Below are 13,969 nucleotides of genomic sequence, written 5' to 3'. Positions count from 1 at the left end.
TTGTATCGTTCTGGAATGTCACCAGCTACAAGTATCTAGGGATTTGAATTGATGAAAAGCTTGATTTTAAAACACGTCCATCATCTTGTGAAAAAGCTTAGAACAAAGCTGGGATTTCTCTACATAAATAGATGTTGTTTCACTTACCTAGCCAGAGAACATTATTGAGTCTGTTTTTGTATCAGTGTTAGCCTAGCCTATGGTGATGTTATTTATGGGACTGCATCACTATGGTGATGTTATTTATGGGACTGTATCACTATGGTGATACTGCATCACTATGGTGATGTTATTTATGGAACTGCATCACTATGGTGATGTTATTTATGGGACTGCATCACTATGGTGATACTGCATCACTATGGTGATGTTATTCATCACTATGGTGATCCTGCGTTTTACCACTGGACACCACACCACTGTGGCTGGCTGGCCAGCTTTGTCTGAGGAAAGGGATGGTCATTGGGGGATCTTTGTCTGCTTGACTATCATTGGTTTACTGCCACATCTCTCCTCTCTCATCAGCTGGAGTTGTAATACTGTCAGTGCTCCCAGGGCCGGCTTTCTATTGGCCCCTTTTCTGTCCAACAGGATAAGAATGATATTCAGGCAGCAGGAACAGCAGTGCTATTCAGTTTGCCGCTCTACCTGACGGAAGACTCTTCAGAGATACTCAGAAGTGGTAAGGTATGGCTTGCATCGCTCAGCTCTGATTTACAAAGGCCTCAGACCACTCATGCTTTCTGCTATCAGTCATTTGCACCTGTACATTTCCTTCTGTCATATTTACACATCACACTCACACGTACAGAATCTCATGTCCCTATATGACCACTACACTAGCGGCGGTCATAATAACAACAAAATAAATAAACATATTCAAAACAGCTATATAGAATAAATCAGTATGCAAGGTTTGGGAAAGTGGTAGGCCTACTCTACAACTCAGTGAAGTGAGTGGCAGATAAGAGTAGGAGTAGGTCTCACTTCTCTGTGCATCAGGTATCTTTGTGCTGGATTGAATCACTGGACCTGGCTGCTGAGGAGTGAAGGAAGTGTGTGAAGGAAGAAGGCTGGTGTGTGAAGGAAGGCTGTGTGCTGGCTTGCTTGATCCTGGTCATAAAAACTCTAATGTTTCCAGTAGTAAAAGTTTTTCCCTTAACCTTGTCCTACTAGCCTGGGAAAACCCAGACGAACTTCTGGCAAATTTGGGATTTGCTCCGCAGGTCCGTCTGGCGCAGAGCCCATTTCCAATGTCCCTAAAATCGAGGCCCCAATCACAACCGAGGCGGGCTTTACAAGATGATGATAAGAGCACTGATGTTGAAGCAATTTTTTAAAATATCAAAGATGGCTGTGCCGAGGAACAACACTCAGAGCTAGTTTTAAGAAAAAGTTGTTTAAAGAGAAAGGAGTTTTAAGAGAAAGGATAGTTTTAAGAGAAAGGATAGTTTTAAGAGAAAGGAGTTTAAAGTGATTTGCAGAGAACCTTGCTCGATATCGACAAAAGGGAACCTTGCTTGATATCTACAAAATTAAGTAGTTTGTTGAACGTTTTTTGCCTTTAGGCAACATGTTTATGTGAAGTTAAAGATGCAGTGTTAAACATACAGTCAAACCATTTGAAATACTATAAAGGAACATAGTAGTGTTAACTGTATGCGTTTACAGTACTTATTCAATAAAGAAATAATGCAAAATCAATTTTGCCATCTTTAATGCCACATCTATCAAATAACCTATTAACCACTTTAGTTGAGGGGCCACAGAAATGATGAACTCATGAGCTTTTAATTAATGTAATTTCACAATTTTGCCATCATTACTAATACATCATTCATCAGTGTTAAAGTAGGACCTATTCACCACTTTAGTTGAGGGGCCACAAACATGATGAACTCATGAGTAATTAACGTTTAATTCATGTAATTTCATTTTTGCCATTATTAATACCATGACCATGTCATTCATCAGTGTTAAGAAGGACCTATTCACCACTTTAGCTGAGGGGCCAAACATGATGAACACATGAGAAGCTAATGCTTAGTTAATGATGATATGCATGCATGAGATAATATGAATTCTGTATTATTCCCCTAATAACTCCAGAAGTCTGACCTGCATGAATTCATGATCATTCATGTACAATAAGCCTGAATTGAATTCCATGAGTAGTTACCATGATGACCACGTTTGTGACAGAAAAACAAAAATCATCATGATCATGCTTAATAAAGCATAATTCATAATGATGTTCCCACCATACTTAATGCCTTAGTTGATATGTTGTTCATTCATGAGGTCATAAATGACATATGGTAAACTCATGGCAATTCCTGATGATTCATGATATATTAAGGCATGAAGTAATGCATAAATCATAAATGAATTAATGCATGAATTCATGATGATTCATGTACCCTTACCGTAAAGTGTTACCAAGATTTCTTGAAAGTGTTTCTGCTTGATGTAGGTACTCTGTATCTTCTTCCTGAAGGGAGTCTTTCAAAAGTGTGATGTAGTGGATGTGAGGGGTCCTGAGTTGTAGGGCTGTCCTCTTAGTGTGGGTTGTGTACAGTTCCACCAGCTGCTTCAGGGGGTTAATTTCACTGGCTGTATTTATAATTTTTGTGAGCTTACTTTTGCTCCTAGACCAGCCGGTCGGCAACCTTTTCTCTTAAAAGGGCCATAAATAAAAAAAATTAAATGTATGGGGCCACAAAGATATCAGAACCAAAATAAATCAGTTTAAACATCTCTATCTTTATTAGCCTCAGGCATATGGCATACTCACCATACTCTGCATATGCTGTATTGTACAGTATAATATTTTCACGAACTGTTAATGGGTTGGGACAGCTTGAATCTGAACAACTATATGAAATTGTTAGAAATATTTTATAACTTCCATTTTTAGAGAAAGCCATGGAGCCAGTAAAGAGGAGCTAAAGGGTCGCATGTCGCCATCGAGCCAGTAGAGCAGGGGTGTGAAAACTTTTTGGCTCAAGGGCCACATTGGCCAGGGGTGGGCAAACTTTTTGGCTCAAGGGCCACATTGGGTTTTGAAAATTGGCCGGCGGGCCGCACAACAGCCCACCCCCCCCACTACACACACACATAAAAAACATTATTATAGCCTATAATTTAGTATGAAAAGTATTTTCTTTTAAAATATGAATTGCTTAAAAATACTGCTAATTTGATGCTGTTTAACAAATGTATAAATTGTGCACTGTCGCTTTAAGACAGTCGCTTTAATTCACGTTTATTTCTCAATGATCTTCTGCCTGCTCCGCTATAGCTAGTGCTGTACCTATGGCTGTGCCCTCTCACAGTTTTTAAATGGTCAGTAGTGGGACATACTGTTGCCTTCATGATTTCCTTTTAAAAGTTTCTTATAAGAAGGATATATCAATTATCAACAATGACAAGCCAGCTGGAACCTGCGGCTCTCTCTCCCTCTCGTGAGTGCAGACGCGTTCCCAATTAAATGGATCGCATAATGTTCACGTTAGATCTGCTGCAAAGGAGATAACTAAGTGTTAACTTTGTTTAACATGATGTTATCTCTATTTAACATTATGTTTTGACATTGACATTGTAAACGTTCTCTAAGGGGGTGAAAAGCAGTTTGCAGTAAAGCTAACCAACGTCGCCTCTATCGCAGGAAAACAATAGCGAGCAGCCTGATAACCAAATGAAATGCTCGGCGGGCCGCAGTTTGCCCACCCCTGCAGTAGAGAGAAGCTAAAGGGTCGCACGCCGCCATGGAGCCAGTAGAGAGAAGCTAAAGGGTCGCACGTCGCCAGTAGAGAGAAGCTAAAGGGTCGCACGTCGCCAGTAGAGAGAAGCTAAAGGGTCGCAAGTCGCCATGGAGCCAGTAGAGAGAAGCTAAAGGGTCGCATGTTGCCATGGAGCCAGTAGAGAGAAGCTAAAGGGTCGCATGTCGCCAGTAGAGAGAAGCTAAAGGGTCGCACGTCGCCATGGAGCCAGTAGAGAGAATCTAAAGGGTCGCATGTCGCCAGTAGAGAGAAGCTAAAGGGTCGCACGTCGCCAGTAGAGAGAAGCTAAAGGGTCGCACGTCGCCAGTAGAGAGAAGCTAGAGGGTCGCATGTTGCCATGGAGCCAGTAGAGAGAAGCTAAAGGGTCGCACGTTGCCCTCGGGCCGCAGGTTTACTACCCCTGTCCTAGACCCTAGATTCCTAGCCTGACGTAGCCATACTCAATTTTAGTCAGAATATGAGTCTGATACCGCTCCATTGGGACATAATTATGGGGCATGTTTCAACCGATACAGGGGGGGAATGCCTCTGCACTCAATTGGATAGACCTAACCAACCAGAGCAACGAAATAGCTTACCGTGAGGTGTAGGAAGAAAACACACAAGTGTTTTTTTTACAGGTCCCAAGTGCGGGACTGATGAAACAAAGATAGAAGATCCTGAAAGAAAGGTGAAAGGTGGTTTCACAAAGCCACACTTTTCCCATCCCCATCAAAAATGTAGTTAGAGTGGCGGTGGAATCATCAGATGCATTGCTAGCCTACATCCTCTTCGAAATCTAATGTATTTCTTATGCCATGTTTTAGTTGTACCAGCCAGAAGGGAAGAATGAAACAAAATGCACGTTCGACTTTTCCTGAAATACCTCCTGCACGGTTTTGCTCAGAGCTGAAAATGCAATTGTGTTTGACAGAGGGCAGACGTAGGCTGCTAGTGACAAAATATTAGCTTTCAGTGTGGTATGATGTCTTTGTAATTTACGTTGAATTAAAAAGTGTTTAATTCTTCCCGGTTCTCCCCTACAACCAGACAGTAAACGGTTGCAATGTGTGTAGTGTGTTGTGTTCTCATATCTCTGCACAGGTCATCTCTTTCGTTAGGGTCTCTCCAATTGCGTCTGGAGGCATTTTGATCGGCATCCGTTGGCGACGCCCTTTTGGAAACGGGAGGTAAATGAACTTTGGCCAGACCCCTATCTCAGATACAACTGTATTGAGAAGGGTTTGGTGTCAACCACTTCATTTATTCAAAGTAGGCACTAAGCTAAGAGCAAAGTGGACACTAAGCTAAGAGCAGTGGGCACTAAGCTAAGAGCAAAGTGGACACTAAGCTAAGAGCAGTGGGCACTAAGCTAAGAGCAAAGTAATACATCTCATCTTCCTCCTTTGGCACTTGAGGTTGTTGTGCTGGTTAGGGTGGAGGGTCCTGGACCAAAGCTAGCAGCCTAGCAGCCCCCTATGTGCAGAGCTAGCAGCCCCCTATGTGCAGAGGTTCTATCTCTACCTATCGGCTTTATTCTCTGGAAGTGTCAGGCCGGGCGCTGGAAGTGTCAGGAGCAGTGATCTGGAATTACATCTGGTGATGTCCCGTCCACATCCTCCATCCCAACACTCACATCCATCGCCTCCCATGAGTCATCACTGACAGGGTCCAGGCTGCTTTGTGAGCTATGACATAAACTTAAATATGCAATGAATGAGGATGTTATGGTAAATCTAAGTTATTTAATGAATTTATTAAAGTCAATAAAATGTACATTGATTCACAACAGTTCCAAACTCTTGGATCAGAACCATTTCGGTAGGCCTACTGTAAAACTTGCAGAATGTAAAATGGTGTGTTGGTTCCCTGTGAGTCACCATTACCTTAGTACTTGCAAACTCATCTTCCCGAATGGTATTGGGGCCATAGATGGCAAGCACATCACAATTCAAGCACCAATGAACTCGGGTAGCTATTTTTTTTAATTACAAAAAAACCCTTTTCAATTGTCTTATTAAGATGATTCAGGTTGGTGATTTTGGCCGAATTAGGGATGGTGGCATATTTGCAAATTCAGCACTGGGGAAGAGAATCCATGCCCAAACACCAAAGGACGGACCCCTGGCTGGAACTGATAGTATGGTGATGTGCCATTCATGATGGGGGATGCTGCCTTTCCTTTAAGACGCTACTTGATGAGACCCTATCCTGGCCGCAATCTGACCAAGCCCAAGAAACATTTCAATTACAGGCTTTTAAGTCCAAGAATGACTGATGAGTGTGCTTTTGGAATTTAATCCAACAAGCCGCATGATAAGATTTCTGACAGAGGAGTCCATAGAACACTAGAAAAAGTTGTCGAAGAACCAAGGACCACTTGCAGAGATCTTCAGAAAGACCAGGAAGAAGCAGGCACAGTTGTATCAAAGAAAACAATAAGTAATGCACTCGACCACCATGGTCTCTGCACGCAAACCACAGCATTTGGAAGCTCGCTTAAAAGTTTGCTGCACAACATCTGGGCAAGCCAATGACATACTAGGAGAATATAATCTGGTCAGATGTGACCAAAATTGAACTCTTTGACTGTCATAGCATACACCACGTTTGGAGGAGAGATCACACCGCACATCACCCTAAAAACATGGGAGCATCATGGTGTGGGCTGTTTCAGCATCTGGCACGAGCAGACTTCAAATAATTGAATCTGTTGCCATCCACCAAGATGCTGAAGATGAAACAAGGGTGGACATTTCAGCAAGACAATGATCCCAAACACACAGCCAAGGAAACTCTCAATTGGTTTCAGAGAAAGAAAATCAAGCTGTTAGAATGGCCCAGTCAATCACCCAACTTGATTCCAATTGAAAACCTCTGGAAAGAACTGAAGATCAGAGTTCAGAGAATTGATGATGATTTCTTCATGCAGGAGTTGTATGTGTGTTAAATACTTTTCCCCTTGGGAATCGGTTCCAAACGTCCCGATCCATCGGAATCGTACACATCCACATGTTAACGATTCCAATACAAAGCTTTGGTTTAGAAATGTTTACTTTTTCAGAATTTTTAAAGCATTCAACTTCTGTATTGATATTGCACACTTGATATTCATTCTCTAAAATCACTTTAAATTAGACATTCAAAGCCAACATCTCTTAAAGCCATCCTATAAGTGTTCAGCAAATGGTAATTGGCATCGATATCGATAATTTCTTAACCATGCCCATCCCTATGTATGCGTGTTAAATACTTTCCCCCCGTCTCATTTCACTTCATTACACAAGTTAATAAACAATTTATGGACTTATTTATTTTGATATCTTTTTATGTGTGAATTACTTGGGTTGTTACTGACATCTGGTGAAAATGTCATGCCGATAGCTAGTGATGGGCAAATGAAGCTTTGGTGAACCACTGAACCACAACAGTGTGAACCTAGCGACACTAGCTGAAAAGCAAAAAGATGGCCGCCACACATACATTTTTCAACATAAAAGTCCTTAGCAAACCAATATTTTTGGTTACATATACTGGTTTGGGTAAGGACTTTTATGTTGAAGAATCTACATGTGGCAGCCATATTGGATTTTTTCATTAGTGTTGCTAGCTTCACACTGCTGTGGTTTAGTGGTTCACCAAAGCTTCATTTGCCCATCACTACCGATAGCCCCATCAGAAATATATTTACTACGACGGAGTATTATAGTACAGCGGCTAAGGCCAGATTTTTACCTGAATCGTTCAGTTTTCGCAGAAAGCACGAAACTTGGTACAGTTATAGTACTACCCCTAGTCATCAAAAATTGAAATGGACCCCAATACATAGTGCCCCCTAGTGGCCGTTATCTTGACTTCAAATATGGCTACCAAAATATGCCGTTTTTTCTACATTTATAATGCTATGCTGCTTTTCACATAAAATATGACGTGTCCATAGCCACCTTTCGGAATTAGGATGCATAATTAAAATGTCATAATTACAATGGCATGCATGTTAAATTTGAAGGAAGTTTGCCATAATTCTGACGCTCCAAGGATCCCTGCACACCTGCCCTCCTTTTCCCCTGGCCTGAGAAAGCCGATGGTTTGAATCTGGGGTCTTCTCCGCTTCCTCTCTCTCTCTAGTCCCTCCAGCACTTTATCATGGCGCCACCTGAACCTCCCCTCGGTCAGGCTTGCTTGACAGGATGTGCTCGAGGTTTGCTGGTCTCTTGCACTGTGCGCAAAATGGGTCCTCTGACATCCTCCACCTTTGCAAGTTCGTCGGTGTTGGCAGTACATCATACACAGAGCTCAGCAGGATCTTCAGTCGATGCCCCTCCATGCTCCAGATGTCCTTCCAGCTAAGGGATCTTCCACGGATGCTGTCCCACCGCGTCCAGCTGCCTTGCTGTTTCATAGCCACTGCCCTGGCTTGCCTGCTCTCCTCCTCCACAGCTCGGATCTCCTCTTGCACCATTCCCCTACGCTCCTTCCAGCTTGCTCGGGTAATGACTCCAAGGCCCAACCTCCCCTGTGTCACAGTGCCCGTGATGTCGGCGTGTTGCAACCGCTCCTCCCCTGTGTCACAGTGCCCGTGATGTCGGCGTGTTGCAACCGCTCCTCTGCTTCTCTCAGAGCTCCGTTGACGCTCCATTTCCGGCCAGACTACCGTCCCAGAAAGAGAAGTGAGCTACAAGAAACTCGTTTTAAATCGTGTTTCTTACCTTGTAACATCCACATTGTCTGCCGAACTTATGCTAACCGTTTAGCTAGCTTGTAAACAAATCCATGTGCTTTATCGTTACCTTTTTCCACAGTTTGAAATAGCATAATGCACAATTTCTCCAGCAGAGGGGGAAATCCTGTCAAGTTTCCTTTTAAGCGGAGTTCAGACCTGGAACAATAACTTTAAAGATAAACGATATTAGCATCCACCATGAACAACGATACGGAAAGTCTCTCTTCATGTTGACAAATGTTATTGCTATGTATTGAAGAATGTCATTGTTCGTCATGTCATTATAGTATGTAGTGTGACATTGTCAATCATATAAGCTGAAGCGATGCTAAAAATGGCTATTTTGTCATTATCATTATAGTTATTGTTCTTGGTCTGAACGGCCCGTTGCTGTCATTTCGCCTAGGTAATTATTCAAGGTCACATAAATGTAGAGAAAATATAATCTGAAAGGTTTTTTTTTGTGTGGCATGATTTCTTTGTATAAAAAGACGTCACTTATCATTCGATGTGCCAGATGATTGTACAATCCAGAGCAAGAAAGAGTTAAGACAGAAGGGTAGAGGTGGATTTTATCGTTCGTTCTCATGACACAGTTCACGTCGTTCAGTTCGCCAAGATGATTCGTTCTGATCGTTCGGTCGCATTTCCGGTACAATGTAGTTCAGCGATGAAACATGTAATGCAGGTTCTCAGCTGCTCGTTTGTGCAAACCAGGGGTGTCCAAACTTTTTGAGTCAAGGGCCACATTGGGTTTTGAAAATTGGCCGGTGGGCCACACAACAAAAAATAATGTGTGTGTATATACGTTTTATATAATTTAAATGACAAAGTAATTTTGTTGTAGAAAATTAATTTCTTAAGAAAATTCTTTTGCCAGCTCCACTAGTGCTGTGCATCACAGTTTATAAGTGGTCAGTAGTGGGAACTACTGTTGCCATCGCGATTTCCTTTTAAAAGTTTCTTATTTAAAAAGTAGATATCTATTATCAACAATGACAAGCCAGCTGGAACCTGCCGCGCTCTGTCCCTCTCGTGCATGCACGCTCAAAATGCGTTCCCAATTAAATGGAGTAGCATAACGTAGTTAGATCTGCTGCAAAGGAGATAGGTTACTATGTATCTCGATGTAACAAGCTGTTTTGACATTGACATAATCGCTCTCTAAGAAGAGTGTAAAGCAGTTTGCAGTAGCCTAAAGTTACTCACAACGTTGTCTATCGCTGGAAAAAAATAGCGGCCTATGATAACCTAATTAAATGCTCGGCAGGCCGGATTAAAGTGCGTGGCGGGCCGCAGTTGGCCCGCGGGCCGCAGTTTGGACACCCCTGGTGCAAACGGTCAACACAACACTGCAATTGTAGCGGTAAATATAGGCTATAGCTGCAACTTCATGTTTATGTGTCAGGGTACCCCCAGAATTGTCAGACCTAAATTTAAGACTTTTTAAGAGCTTTTTAATACCACTTCAGATGAAATGTAATACCTACATCGCACCCATTCGGATAGAATAAATAATATTAAAGGTAAGATTAAACCTCAAATAATTACTATTTACAAGTGTTTGAACATGCCAACATGAACATGACAGCAGTGCAGTGGCAACGCAAAGCTTTGTCGCGGTAGTAACGTGACAATGTCCCGCTTCATGGACAAATTTACACGGAATAGAACCTAGTTGATTTCAGGGATTAAAGTGAAAAAAAAATCGTTTGACTGAACTTTTTTCAGGCCATAAGTCATACGTTGTTAATATCTACCTATAGAGATAGCACCCCTTTTGCGGTCGCGACCTATTGTTTTTTAATGTACAAAAAGATGCAAACAGCAAAGTAAAGCACCAAATAAACACCAAAACGAGGCTACAGGGTACTAAGTTACTATGTAATTAATGCCACCTACAGGTGAATGCATAGAACATAACAATCCTATGGTTTGTGTACCCTGTAGCCTCGTTTTAGCCACCAATGCCGTGAATAAGGCGAATTGAGAGTGTTCTTGATTGAGATTGAGTTTTCCTGTTGAACAAAACAATATTTCAATACCATCCCTGACCATTGCTGATTAGCCATTGCTGTTCTTTTCTACTGCAGCAATATTGTAGCAAGGCTTTAACTTACACTTATTTAATTACTTCAGGCCAAAAGTGTTTAAAGGGGAGATTTATTTCTTGTTAATATGCAATTCAACACTAAGTAAAATCTACAGTATAAAATCAAGTTTGCAAGACTTCACATTTCCTCATCAAAGTAATGAATCAGAACAGTCTAGATATTGTTCATATATCCATTTGTTGCCTCATCCGCATTTAATGAAAACATGGTAATTTTGAGTTTTACAGACAACTCAAGTTTTCCAATGAGCAGCAATACTGTGTGCGCTCATGCAGGAGGTCTGCGCATCTGATAACGACAATCGTGTTGCGCTATGAAAGAACATGCGTAGCCTACTTTCTGAGCGCAAACACGGTCAGACATAGATAAACGTAGCCTATCTCTGTCGTGGTGGCTAGTTGCACCAGGTAGGGAAGATGTCCTGAAGTGCAAGAACGTTAACCTTATGGCGGTCTTCTGATTGTTGGCGTGCTAAAACATTTTCCTATTGCATCCATGAACAATTTTCTTGCAGCAAACCGCGCAAAAGCAAACCCCTGGCACTTTATTTTTTTACACCATGGCTTGTTAGTTCTCCCCCGTTTCCAACAGCCGCCCATCTCCATTTATTTTTTTACTTTTGACACCTGTGCCTTCCTTTATTGTTGTTTATGTAAAGCACATTGATGTTTATGTAAAGCACATTGAATGACCTCTGTGTATGAAATGCGCTATATAAATAAACTTGACTTGACTTTAGCAACGCATCCATGACAGCTAGTGGCCTTGCCAAATAGACACACACAAATCATGACGCTAATATGCGAGGTTCTGGTAGGCCTACTGGTTATGGTTTTGTGCTATACATTAATAATAGCAAAGTTTTAAGTTGACTATTTTAATTGCATGGTTATTTTTTGTCAACATACGCTCACAACCTACTGTCGTTAAAATGAGGCCTAAGCAAAATAGGCTACAAGGCTGTCTGTGCGTCACAAACACGACTGACCCCCTTACTCAACAGTTCTTTTTTTAACAGTTTTATGTTAACATGCTTAGTCAAAACCTTCCGTCGCAAATTGTGAAAACAGACGGGATAGGCATAGGCTACGGTTTATATTGCGTCGCTTTACACATACTGTTAGTTGCATTGATCAAAAACTGTAACAATAATAGTAGGCTACATCGGGTGGCAGCAGGCTATCTGTTCAAGTCATAGGTGACACCCAAAATGAATGACCTCCCCTGACAAGAGTTCGCGATAGTAAGAAATTGTCTACATTGATGCACGGAAAGAACACAGCCTCCAAATTAGCACATAGAGCTCACAATATCATATCCAAAAAAGTTAAACGGATTGGGCAACCTCATCAGCTGTCTCGATGGTGTCACTATAATCCAACTTTGACCGTCCTCCAGACGTGTTCTTTTTTTTTAAGCAACCGCCCCAGGCCAATGAGACAAGTGTAGCTACAACATAAACAAAGCGAAACTCATGGCTGACGTATCTTCTTGAGCGGTCTCTGATTGAGACACAGAAAGTTCTCAAGAACACTATTAGGTCTTTAAATATTTACCATCACACACCTTCATTCATCGGAGCATATATTTGTAGTTGCCTTAAAAAAAGGAAAAGAAAAGGTGATAGACCCCCCCCCCCTCCTATTTTTTTTCTCACCGGATCTGCATCGATCTCAAATATGACATTTCTAAAATCAAATTGACGGAAATCCGTCGTACGACGGAGAACTTTAATCCTTGTCTGATTTACGCTACGTGAGGATATTAGACTAAATCTACTGATCATTTGAAAAATTAAGACCTCCGTGAAAAAATTCCAGACTTTGAGGTGAAATTCAATACTTTTTAAGGCCTTAATTTAGGAAAATGAAATTTAATACTTTTTAATACTTTTAAGACTCCGCGGGTACCCTGTGTGTACTTTTAGACAAAACAGCAGTAGCTAATGTGTTCATTCACCTTGACATTAAAGGGACACCAGGCAAGCCTGATGCTTTTTCTCTACGGAACTCCCCCTTCGCTCGGTCTGAAGCTCTTTTCCTTTTCTTTGCATCTTCCGTCAAGGGTTTTCGCTGCTTTTTCGCCGGCTCTGCCATTATACACACGTTTGCAACAATCGCTAGCGTTTAGTAGGCTGTCTCTGAGGATGTAATTGATCCTGCTTCGGTTGGCGGGTAGGATACACTGAACTTGCAAGCGGGATATTCTTCCTACAGGCAGTAGGAAGGCAGTAGGCAGTCATCGCCCTGTAATGAGTCGTTTAACCATATACCGATTTACGAAGATGAGTAATTAACATGAAAACGTTGCCTGGTGTCCCTTTAAATTGACATATTGAAGGTTTCATTCATAAAGGAACAAAGACCCAGTAGGCTATGCCGACAAATATGTTTAAAGGCTTGGCAGAAAGTTTATATTGATGAAAAGGTTTCAAGTCCCCATTTTGCCTAGGCTACAGAGCCATAATCATTCTGCTTCTAGCCAAGAACGAGTGACTAACTTAACGAGAACGACAGACCGAAGTGAAACAGGTGGGGGGTTTTGGCATGAGAACGAACGAACAAACGTGACAGATTGAAGAGACATTTATTAACCTGGCATGACACAGAAAATACAAAGACAGCATGCATTTACCATTAGACAGATATTTAAATATAAATGCTAATATTGAAATGCAAAATGGAAATTGTTTAACTAGTTCGCCCGTCGGCATGATTGCTATACTGAGTGTATAAGCGAAGCGCGTGTTTGGCATGGTAGCTGGCCGTGGTCATGGATGCCTGAAGCAGAGATCACGATAGAGCGATGGCCGCTTGCACCCCCCAGTGTAAGGAGGATGCGTAACTGGGCTATCATTGAAATGGAGGAGTAAGGGGAGGAGGAGGGATAATTTTGCGAGCGCCGCGGCGTGTAACGTATGGATAAGGAGGCGGGCTTAAATACCCTGGCGGCGGATGACAGGTGAGTTAATTGCTGTCAATCATCCCTAATGGCTCCTCCCGAACTTTGTTTAGAAAACATCATTAATGTAAACCATTATGGTTATTTGTTATCGTGTGCTCTCCCACTAGTCCCACTAGCCCTTTTTCTTTTCTTGGAAACGGTTGCTATGCTTTCATGCCCCTCATTGGCTAATTCGATGAGAACGTTTTAGAAACAATACAGACAACAGCATACGATTGGTTTGGCTCTCGCCCTTTGGAAGCTGGGCCATAGGCATTCACAGCAGCACTAGGTCAGTGTGATTCAGTGACGAACGAAAGAACGAACAAGAACTGGAAAGGCGAACCAGTTCAGGTCGTTCATTTTAAAGACCCGTTCGAACGAACTGATTCGTTCGTGACCGACCCACCTCTACAGAAGGGCATAAA

The sequence above is a fragment of the Alosa pseudoharengus genome, unplaced genomic scaffold (genome assembly GCF_046254945.1).
Source record: "Alosa pseudoharengus isolate Yale_2024_CS ecotype anadromous, Long Island Sound unplaced genomic scaffold, YU_APseudo_1.1 YU_APseudo_1.1_scf_24, whole genome shotgun sequence".
NCBI classification, from domain to species: Eukaryota; Metazoa; Chordata; class Actinopteri; order Clupeiformes; family Clupeidae; genus Alosa; species Alosa pseudoharengus.
This window is presented reverse-complemented; position numbering follows the sequence as displayed.